At 41.7% G+C, this 8,879-nt stretch overlaps 1 protein-coding gene across 2 annotated transcripts in view; it reads left to right on the top strand.

Moving 5' to 3' along the window:
* Window positions 1-8,879, top strand: part of march8 (membrane-associated ring finger (C3HC4) 8) — an 86,548-nt gene that overhangs the window by 52,564 nt on the left and 25,105 nt on the right. The gene's annotated exons all lie outside the window — the stretch shown is intronic.

Raw genomic sequence — 8,879 nt, 5'->3', positions numbered from 1 at the left:
TATTTGCTGGACTCAAGCATCAAGCTGTTATTGGACTCTTGTCTTTACTCTGCACTACAGTCTGAGTTTCCCATCTTGACTAAAGTTTCGCTGGATTAATATTTTATTCCAGTCCTTCAATAAAAGCGCTGGTCGGTATTTCTCTCGTTTCCTTCGCTGAGGCGACATCTTGGTTTCTGCGAGCATGTGTCAGCTCCTGTGAGCCTGCGATTGAAGGATTACATCACAAGGGACCAAGGGTTCACACACACTAATGACGCAGCTAATTAGAAGGCACTGCGCCGAACTAATTATCTATAGCTTGACTTATTTCACACAAACCGTAAATAAAACCTTGTGTCATGTTGAAGAGTGCAGCTAATGAGAAAGTCTGGGTTAACTGCACAGTCGGATAAAATATATCAGCGTATCTTTGGATCTCCTGCCTGTGTGGTTACTCTACGTCATATTTGACTTTTCCTTAATCGTCGTCCAGGAGTGACCTGGTGCCTCTCGATGTAGGTCGCCTTATTAGACACAACAGTCAGAACATGACGCCATGCACATGGTCCTGCACTGATCATGATGGTCACTGTCACTCCTCGCCATATCCTGTTTGGACATGTTGATGTAATTATGGTCAAGATGAAGAGATATGAGGGACAGACGATGAGGATGAGGAGGATGAGGAGAAGGATGAGGAGAAGGAGGGGGAGGAGGAAGAAGAGTGGAAACCACAAGCTCACATCCTGTTGATGAGAGCACAGACAGACATGCATGTTCACACAGTGGCTCATGTAAAAGCTCGACTTGTGCACAACCACAGACTCTGCACTTTACATGACACACACACACACACACACACACACACACACACACACACACACACACACACACACACACACACACACACACACACACACACACACACACACACACACACACACACACACACACACACACAGAGAGAGAGAGATCATCCCTATTTGGACTCTGCATTGACTTCTATTCATTGTGGACAGCCGAATCAAAACCTTAGCCCAAACCTTAACCATGACCAAATACTATGGCATCTGCAACAGATGGTGAACAATGCAAAATAGTCTTTTAAAAGCCAGTGTTTGGTTTGTCCCTTCTGGGCTACTGTAGAAACATGGATATGCAACATGGAGGGCTCATTTTACGGTAATGAAATTATAAATATATTATCAGGTGATTATATATGAATGAAAACATGCCTATAGTTCACCTTTAACATAACCAGAATTCCCATCTTACCCCTCTAACCTTAACCAGTAGCTGGTTTGCCTCAGGCTTTGGTTCCCATGAGATGTTACAGGCTGACATTGTGGAGCTGCACTATTTCTAATGCCTATTGTGTAAAAGAATTTACCCTCAAATATGACACAATGCCTTGTTGGACAAAACTCTATCTCAAAAGAATCTCAAAAAGGTGGTTAACTCTTAACCCTTTTTTTGTGCCCATTCTTTTAAGTGCATGACCTTTCTGTGTAGCATCAACCTTTTCCTCTCCAGTGCACAGTTTTCCTCTAGGTCTGGTGAGATGTCTGTGGTTGTCCCAGCTCTCAACTGATTGTTCTTATCGTGCATAGTTGAGATTTCTCATCTGGTTCTGGTCTCCTCCTGCTCAGCTGCCCACTCACACTCTGCCTGCATTTCCTTCTCACGTGGCCACTGGATGCTGACAGGGACAGGAAACCCCTTACAGGCTAACTTCCTCTCCTGACAGTGGCATTTGGATATTGCTTTTGCAACACGGATGTCTGGCTGTCACCTTTGAGGAAGGAGGAACCAGTAGATGCATCGTTTCCTCTGACATCTTTCCATTTCTCAAATATCCCTGTGTGAGCATGTTTCTGAACAGCAGCTGTATTTTTCATGTTAACAAGTGTGTTTGTAATGACCCACTTGACATCGCTGGCACTTGATTTGTGTGATTCGAGAGAAATTTCTCTGAGGAGTTGAGGCTGTGCAGACGAATCTCAGTCATCTCTGTCAGGAAAGGAAATGTTGTGTCAGTTTGTCTGCAGCAACTTGTGCATTTGAAAAGATAACACACAAAAAACAGTGGCCTCATTTTTAGATCTGAAGGATCAGCCCTAAGCAGATCATGGGATGCTTATGCCATTTATTTCAGGGAAAGCTCTTCACATGTAAACACTGTCCTCTGCCATCTTCTGCAGGCTAAAGCCTCGCTCTCTGTTGTTGTACCTGGACATTCTCAAGATTTATTTCCCCCTTTTGTAGCTTTATGGTTGTTTAGCTGAAAACAAAGTGGTTGTGGTTGCGGCTGCTCTCTCCTTCTCTCCTTCTCTCCTCCTTTCCTTTCTATTTGTCCACTCGTGCTGTCAGGAATGGCAAAAATATTTTCATAACTACTTCAATCATGCTGCTCATTTTAGAGTAAAGCCTTGAATTAAAGATGTGGGCTCTGAGTGCATGCATGCATATGTTTTCCTGACACGAGAGAACATAAAATGCAGCAAGCGGTCTGAAAGTGAAATCTTGCGTGCAATGTAAAGCCGTATTAATGGTTTCATGTAAAAGCCGACATGATGTTGCATTCATCTGCGTCAAAAAGCACACGCCCCTCACCAGAGGAAAAAGAGTTTCCTGAAAGTTACACATTGATTTCCACCAAATGATCATAGAAGTACAACTTTCCACTTCTGTCGCTACAGAAATAGCTCAAAGGCTCCGTGCACCTCACAGAGGATTTTCACTTGCCCCGGATGATTAGATGTCGCTCAGGTTGAAAGAGGGAAGAGCTAACGGTGGTCATTATATAAGGTCACCAGACTCCATGCACTGATAAAAATGACAAGGGTGGAACAGGTCCCAACCTGGCAGGTGCAGCAAAGCTAAAAGGAGAGTGAGGACAGAGTGTGCACAGGGCCCACACACTCCTGGGAAGAGCTTTAATCATCCAACATAAATACAATCATGTGTGTGGGTGTGCGGAGGCTTTATCACAGACATGTTTCAGCTTTCCATGCTTCCAGATGCTCTTGACGTTGCATCAAAACTCATATAGGCAGGTTTCGCTATTTGGCAACTACTGCGGGTAGTTATTTTGAACCCCAACAGCACTTTCAGTGGTCACCAGGCGTTTGAAACTACATATTTAAAATCCCTATTCAAACCTATAATAACAGCTTTAAAAGTTTGTTGAATTTGTCCCAAAATAAGGTTTAAAACACTTAACACTTGCCACAGTTTCTACTTCCACTGTGCCTGCACAATTGTCCGTATTGGCACCAGTGCAACAACATGATTATTGGGTGCAGCTCGGTTGTCACAAAGCAGAGTATTGATTTATTGGGGGAAGGGGCTGGATATGTGTCATCCAACTGCCCCCTTTTTTATGTTACAGACTTTTCTATTCAGGATTGACATAGATTCTCATATAACTGCTCTGGTTGCCTGTACTCGCACAGTATTAAATGTTTTTATGTATATTTATTCTGTTTACTTTTAGATTTTAGCGTTTTCACTTCTGACTTTCAACAAAGTTTCACTCTGTTCAACTGTCAGACTGGTCCCAAGGTAGAAAGACAGCATTTTTAGTGTTTCAGTTGTATTCTGTAGTCTCAATTGTTTCAGCATTATTTTTATGATAGGCAATCAAGAAACTAATCAATTGATTAAAACTATATAATAACACTTTCATATTATTGCAACATCTCACAGCACTAGACGTCTCTGAAGGCTAATTTTGCAGCGCAGTAAAACTTGTGTATAGTATCCATCGATTCATTATCTAAACTATTCATCCTTTGAGGGTTGCAGGGGGTTAGCTGAGCCAAATCCAGTTGACATTGGGCGAGAGGTGGGTTAAACCTTGGACAGGGACAAACCATGAACATCTGCAGCATATGGGAAACCATGAATATAACAAACAGCCCTTGATTCTGCAGAAGCTCTTAAAGACGGATGTGTAGTTAAGGTGCTGTACGTTCAACTGTGATGATTAGGGAAAGAAAAAGCTTCAGTTTGATGGAAGAGTTGTAGTATGTAATGAAGTTACAGAGAATAAGCAAGAGAGGAAAATAGAGAGGGGGAAGTTACACACACACACAGAGACCCAGTCCTGTGGCCATTAATTTCCCTGATTTAATTCCTGCGACAGTCACCTCATTACCACTGCCTGATAGCTATCGTTCATTGGCTCATCTGTCTCTAGCTTTGTGTGTGTGTGCCTCTGCAGAGTAGGAGATGATACAGTGAAATTTTGGCCTTTTTTCAACAGAGTAAATGCCATATAAGACAAATCTGTAAGTGTTCAGTAAACACAGCAGAGTGCTTCTCACTGTAGAAAACACTTCATGTATCTTATAGCTCAGTGAAGATGTGTGTGTTTTGCATTGACTCTACACAGGAGCCAATGCTTAACATCATTTGTGTTGGACTGAAGCCGTTTTACCGAGGTCTTTGTTAAAAAGCTGTTTATTGCCCTGAATTTATGTTTGACTGGTTCTACCCGTCCTTGGCCCTGCTTCTTTACTTCCTCCTCTTCTCCTGAATGAAGACGCTTTCACACATCCCACCAATCATCAATCCAAAAGCTGTTTTCTTACGGTGTGATTCCATTAACCCCTGGAAACAGGTTGTCTGTTAGTTTAGCAGATTGTGGAGCTGAAGTCTACGATTGACTCTGAGGCAGAGGAAGATGATGAGTTGTTTCTATAGTAATTATGCCTTTTAGAGTTATTTATATGCCTTCTTTGAGTGGATGCGTCTGATGGTGGATTTTTCCATTAATGGGGTCCGGACCATAATGCACTGCAGCTAAATGACTTACTGTCACTAAGGATCACTCGTGTTGCTCTTTCTCAGCCAGAAAAACGAACGTGTGCTGTTAATATTCAAGTGTCACAGTCTCTCAGGCTGCTTTTCAGACATGTCATTTTCCTGACATTTTCTGGAGCGGCTGTATGTGAGAACACAAATATCAGTTGCGAACATTTTCCAGAAATTTTCCCCTCAGTCCAATAGCAACATGTTGGAAAAATGTAAGAGTGAGCGAGTATCCTGGCGACTGGCCTGTTGATGACGTTTCTAACACACACACAAATATTGCCTGTATATCACTTTTGACTCTTCACGTTGATTTTCCTCCTGCATGATTTACCCAGTTGCCATCAGCTTAATATACTGGAATCTTTCCTGTTGTTGTGAACGGACAAGCTCCTGCTGTGTTCTGTAAAAGATACTCTCTTAAAGGTCCGGACCCAATTTTCCAGACATTTTCCAGTGTTTATGTCTGAAAACAGCTCATCACTCTTTCCACTGGAGTCAGTTACAGCAAATGAATTCAACATAAACATCTTAAACATGTACATGCATACAATACACATGAGAAATATTTATTACACTTCACTGACCAATCTGTCATAAGTTCGTTAAAACTCTCAATCTCATGAGAAGCAAATGTTCCAGGTGAGGGGTTACAGTCTTGACAAGCAGCTCTGATTTGCGTCCCTGACCCTTCATGTGAAATCCAATTTCATGTCTGTGCCGGGACACCGAGTGCTGCTGGTACAGGCCAGCACAGATGGTGCTCTGAGCGGCCATGTCTGACGAAGAGTCTCAGGTTCATACTCTGAGAAGCTCTTGTCCTTAAAACACAAACATATCTTTATGCTCGGCCTCTGGCATGACGCTGGTGTGAAATGCTGCAAAGACCGAGAGGAAGCATCTGTTAACAAGAATTCACTTCACTAATACAGAATGAGTAAACAAAATATGGCTTATTTAATTGAAATAAAACTTACATTGTACATTATCTGTGGTTACATTTAGTGTTTGTCTGTATAATCACATAAATAATATTACTGTCCCGGCTATGAGTCAATTAATCAGTTCGTTGATTCACAGAAAATTTACAGTTTTAAGGGTAAATGCCGAACATTGACAATTTTCAAAAGTTTGCCTTTCACGTATGAGGAACATAGCAGAGGACTGATCGGGTCAGATGCATTCACAACAACAGGGAATTTGTCAGGAACATTCAGGCGAGGAGTGGCATCTGGGTAGAGCATGCAGGAGGCAGAGCATAAAATCTGCTTCACGCAAAAAGCTCTCGGGTCTTGTTGTCTTTCCAAGTTGACGTCTTTGTCGGCATCTGCTATACGTCTCTTTCATCCCGAGAAATCATTTTATTCTTTTTCTTTTTCAGTTTTGCGTTGCATGTTTGAAACATCAACACACCCACTCATTCGCTGTGAACCTTCTAGGCATTTTCCTCCTGTATTCTCATATGGGCTGTGGTGGAAATCTGAAAATGAAGAGCAAACAACCAAATAGTTTTAGTAAATTTGTCAAGCAGAAGCTTTTGCAAAAGGATCGACCCAGAACTCTGCACAGCTCACTCTGTGTTGATAAAGATGTTGATGACAAACAAAGTCATTTTTACGGACTTATATTGAGAGAAATGACCTTGGATGAAGCAGGTGGTTTCACTACCCGTCATAGGGGGGGAAGGGACACCAGATAAGGAATGAAGAATCTCTACCAAAGAGCTTTTTGAGACTAGCTGAAAGAGAGAGAGGTTACGTGAGGGTGAAATTTCCACGACTTGGACATTTTACTTGGGGTCTGGCAGGAAAAGTTTCAGAAAATATCCAGCACAACTGACTTGGACATTTGCATTTTCACACACAGCCCCTTCACATACAGCCCCCAGGAAAAAGGATTTAGGTGCATGTCAAAGCATTTTTCCAAAACCAACATATTTGTGGATTATACAGAGAAGATACTGTCTAAGTCCAGTAGATAGAAGTGATATGAAGAACAGACACATTTCAAAGAGTTGAGGTTAAATTTCACAAAGGTTTTATCTTTTGAGATTCTTCCATGAAAGTAATGGTCTCTGTGGGCCGAGAACAGAGCCCTGAAGGACAGAGGAATCCCTCTCACTGTGACCTCTCCTCCTCCTTCGTTCTCTACTAAGCTCCTTTTTTTTTCTAAACCTCAGGTCTTCAGAGTCCAGTCTCAAAGTTGTGTTATCCAGGGCTGGGGCTCTTAACAGACCCTCAGAGGAGGTGGAGAACAGCGGACTGTGAAACCAGAGCCCTTCTTTATCAGAATTATGCATGAGCCCAGAGGAAAAATACAGGTCCTTTTATAGTCTACAGTCCCGGTGGCAGCGAAGGTGACTTCTAGACCTCTTACTGTCAACGCATGTTGGGAGAGAGGATTTTTAGAAAAATGGGGTTAGAATGAAAGAGAGGACACATGGAAATGGTGTTGATGTATAGTCCCGCCTCATCTCCTGTAATCTGTCCTCAGCCTCTGTGCTCTAATCACTAGTATCTATGAAAGTCATCGGCCCATTTGCGACCTTGTTATTTCCAGAAACCCTCAGTCTGGGCAAATCTGCTTGTTACTCCAATTTTTTTTCAATTCATTTTTCCAAGAAGGAAGGATTAAGGGCAAGGATCATCAATTTGGTCTATTCTTTAGCTGAGCCTGTTATCCCCGGCAGTCATCTCCTGTGAAAAGTCACTTTTCATCCTCTTTGGCAAACTGACAACTGGTTTGCTGCACAAATTGCACCCATTGAGAGCTGCATTTACCATTTTGTGACATTGTATTGAAGATGTAATGGCAGATATCTGATTCATATTAATCCAGTATAGAAAGAGACAGGGATTGGCTTCTCCTTGCTGTCTGCAAAAGTACGAGTGACAAACTTTAGTGGTTTTTATGCCTCAGGCATCGTTTTTCCTTTCCATTCTTGAACACAATATCTAAGAAATGCCTTTTGGCGAATTTCTTCCACTGTGGCACAAATGTTCAAGGATAAACTAATTAGAATTTGGTCATTAAAGGTCAAAGTGACTGCAGCCTCACAAAACATGTTTTTGGCCAGTACCCAAGAATTAATGCCAATTATAAATAAATTGATACAAATGTCTGAAATGGATAAAATGCTGATTTGGTGACATTTTATATTCAAACAATCAAAGGTCAGATTTACTGTGACATCATTATGATCTGCAAAAATAATTTTCTAGCCGTTATTCAACAACCTTACTCAGAAATGATGATTACCAAATTTCCTGCAACTTGACTGGTTGGTAGAGACATAGAAGCACAAGGCAGTAATTCAATTTTCTATTTTCTATCCTGTGAACTTGAATCCTCTTGTGTCTCTCGTCTTTATTTCCAAGTACTGAAATAACTGATTGACTATTGGATGGATGATCACAAAACTTTAGCACAGATATTCCTGCTTCCCCTGGGGGATGAATTTCAATCCTTTCGGAGATCAGTTGAAAGTTTTAACTTGTTTTTGCTTTATGACAAAATACCTGAAGTTTTCTAGAATGGAATTCCCAGTAGCTCCAGGCCCGAGTTTGTGTTCAGTGCCAATTAGTAAATGTTAGCATGCGGATACATTAAAGTTGGATGCCCCAGCAGTTAATTTATGCCCCATCCATGCCTTAATTTGTATATACAGTTAAATCACTCTCTCGATTGCCATTTGTAAGGCCTGGTGTGACCCCAGCATTATGTAATTAGGATTGATCACTCATTAAAGAACCACACACAGCTTTAATACCAGTGCTGGATGTATCACAACACACCAGTGGCTGTTTGCAGAGAGCACTGAGTGGGAATTGAGGATCATTACAGCCTCACAAACAAACTTGACTTCGCTGAGTGCTGGAAGTGTTGGCCTGTTTAACTCCTTGGGTAATCACACAAATATTGTGTGACACCATTTGATTTGGACTTTGGTCGGATGTGTTATGTAATCAGCTTGTCCTCATTTCGGCTCGTGCCAGAAAATACAAAGACTTTATCTCTTTAAGATGCCAAACGGCTCAGACTCACTGCTCCCTGCGATATGATGTGCTCATTAGACGGCATGA

Source organism: Hippoglossus hippoglossus, chromosome 15, assembly GCF_009819705.1.
Source record: "Hippoglossus hippoglossus isolate fHipHip1 chromosome 15, fHipHip1.pri, whole genome shotgun sequence".
Taxonomy (NCBI): Eukaryota; Metazoa; Chordata; class Actinopteri; order Pleuronectiformes; family Pleuronectidae; genus Hippoglossus; species Hippoglossus hippoglossus.
Note: the sequence above shows the minus strand (reverse complement) of the source record. Positions and strands in the feature narration are given on the sequence as shown.